At 38.3% G+C, this 2,843-nt stretch overlaps 1 pseudogene; it reads left to right on the forward strand.

Annotated features, from left to right (window-relative positions):
- The first annotated feature begins 1,897 nt into the window (after positions 1-1,897).
- LOC124778696 lies at positions 1,898-2,015 on the forward strand (annotated as a pseudogene).
- The last annotated feature ends 828 nt before the right edge of the window (positions 2,016-2,843 follow it).

Consider the following 2,843-nt stretch of genomic DNA (forward strand, 5'->3'; position numbering starts at 1 on the left):
GAGGAGCTTTGACGGCGGACGTGCTGAATGGAGAATGAATTTTGAGATGCTCCCTGATGTGACTGAGGATAGATGATGCTTATGAGATGATTTAATAGTGACAGCACATTTGGAAAAAGGTAACATGAAAAGAGTTCTTATTTGCTGCATGCGCTAGCCTTATAATTATTGTAGTGTAAAGATTGTGTTTTTGTCAACAGCATCTACATTTGGTATCCATGGCGAATTACTGGTCATGAGTTCAGAATTTTATTTATTATTCGTCACCCTCCGCTTTCAGTTCAAAGTAAAGAGTAAATTTCGTAACTCAAGTAATGTTTGTCAGAATCAGTTTGAACTGTTCACAATAATGTCAAATGAAAAACTTAATTTTCAACATAAAGTAGTCCATTTCTGTGTTATTAAACAATCGTAATATAATTTCAGTTTAAAGCAACCTTTCATTCATTTGAAAATAATTCACTGATAATTATTTATCATCACAGTTTGAATGCAGATCTTAACATGTACGTGCTGTCGCACTTTTCACTATTGCATGGACAGCTAGGTGCATTTTTGTAATGATAACAAATTCTCATTTCGCAGTGCAGCTAAAAATAAACACTAAGTTAATTAACGGCACAGTGGTTTATTTTAGGTACATGTAATTCAACGTTCCATTTTACACAGTTAAGAAAACAGGTCAGGGTTGACAAGGGGAATGGTCCAATCCAACATGTCGAAATCTTCCCTGAAATTTTTCACACTGGAATAATACACCGAAAGAAACACAGTGTCAAAATTTTAGCAGCTAAGGCACACGGCCGGTTTTTTTTTTTTTTAAATTTTGAAGTTACTCATACTTGCTGCACGTAGAACCGCTTGTAACGGCGGTCTGGACAGCCCTTCCTGCGTAACAGACGAATCGACGAATAAGCAGGTGAAGCCATGACAAGGGAACGTAGCACCGCGTAGCGTCAAATCCAAAGTGCACACACACAAATTTTAAACTCTTAAACCATACCAAAAATGTCTCAAATCATTAATTTTTTGAAAGACTTGCAGTTCATAACTACTGCCAAACTGTTGCAGATGCCTTTGTTACACAAGTGAATAGTAAAGTAAAGAAAATCAAGGCAGTGTTACATTACAGAAAACTATTACCAACGGGGACTTTAATCTGTTGATAATAAATATTTTATAACAGTTTCTGTAGCACAGTTCTTATGATTATTTTTGAATAATGTTTATTTTACCAACAATAAAACAGTTCTTTGTTTATTCACTGTAGTCGTCACAAAAATGCGAAGTATTTGTTGGATAATGAAAAGAAGCTTTTGGGCCCTCATCACCGAGGTTATCAGCATTGAACTCCAAAGCGAACATTTACCTACACTGGGCACACCTAATAAAAGAAAAATTAATGGAGTCAGTAATTAATAGTCTTATTTACACAAAACTGGGATGGAGGAAAAAATGGTTGCATTCATTGTTCTACACATTTTGCTGCGATTTAGGCAAATTTGATTAAATGTGTAAAACGTGGTGATGGAAATTGACAATGCACAAATGTCTGAAGTTTAACGATACTGTTGCGGTTGTAACCTCCCCCTACCTAATCAGCCTTTTGGTTTGCAATATAAATGACAGTGATTGCGTATGCCTCATGAAATTTTACGAGTAGGGCTATCGTTATCGAAAGAAAGTAACACCATTTATGGGAGACAACTGTACGACAGACACTTCTGCAGAAAGTATTTATCCTAAACCTAATCGAAATCCTAATCGCTCACGAACCACACGGGGGAAAAGGGTACATAAAATACATGAAATACTGACTACCAAAATAAAAGGAGTAATTAAACGGTCACCCTACCATTAAGGTAATGAATATCATAAACCCTAAGAACAGTAATGGGGCAACGGCCTTGCCGCAGTGGATACACCAGTTCCCGTCAGATCACTGAAGTTAAGCGCTGTTGGGCGTGGTCCGCACTTGGATGGGTGACCGTCAGGGCCGCCATGCGGTGTTGCCATTTTTCGGGGTGCACTCACCCTCGTGATGCCAACTGAGGAGCTACTCGACCGAATAGTAGCGGCTCCGGTCAAAGAAAACCATCATAACGACCGGGAGAGCGGTGTGCTGACCACATGTCCCTCCTATCCGCATCATCAGTTGAGGATGACACGGCGGTCAGATGGTCCCGATGGACCACTTGTGGCCTGAAGACGGAGTGCTTTTAAGAAATGTAATGGCAGAGAAAATTAAACAAATAATCACAGGTGTGGCAACAGGATATTGTCACTTTTCCACAACAGTTCACGACAGGAGAAATGAATCAAAAAGCACTGAAATTGCAGTTACTTATACTGAAATACCAAATTTCGAAAGCAAAGTTAAATGAAGTCGCTGGTTAAACACTTCCGCACTCTTTCGGGACTCAAGCTGCTGTGTGTTCTCTCTGCTTGCAGCGCGACAGAGACTCTCCATACAAGAGCACACTTACTGCCAGCAATTTGCAATATTTGCATTACAATTACAGTCAATTATACACGTTCACTTCACAAATAAATACACTATTACCTCCATTATATATTAAATACAGGTTCTGTAATAAAGCTCATATTTTCAGCAATAGCAGTATATTACAAGTTATGAACAGATATTAAAGGGTGAAAGATTTTGGATAGTGCAGGAGGTATATTATCTGCATTTTCGGTATTACATTTGCCCCACATTCTATGAGTTTTTTCTGAAGGGAAACAGAATCAGGGAATGTTTGAAAAAATACAAGCGGAGATGCAGATGCGTAATGGCATTCAATTTTGTCTACATAAATTTTGTTCATCATTCATTAAGCTTC

Source organism: Schistocerca piceifrons, chromosome 2 (assembly GCF_021461385.2).
Source record: "Schistocerca piceifrons isolate TAMUIC-IGC-003096 chromosome 2, iqSchPice1.1, whole genome shotgun sequence".
Lineage (NCBI taxonomy): Eukaryota > Metazoa > Arthropoda > Insecta > Orthoptera > Acrididae > Schistocerca > Schistocerca piceifrons.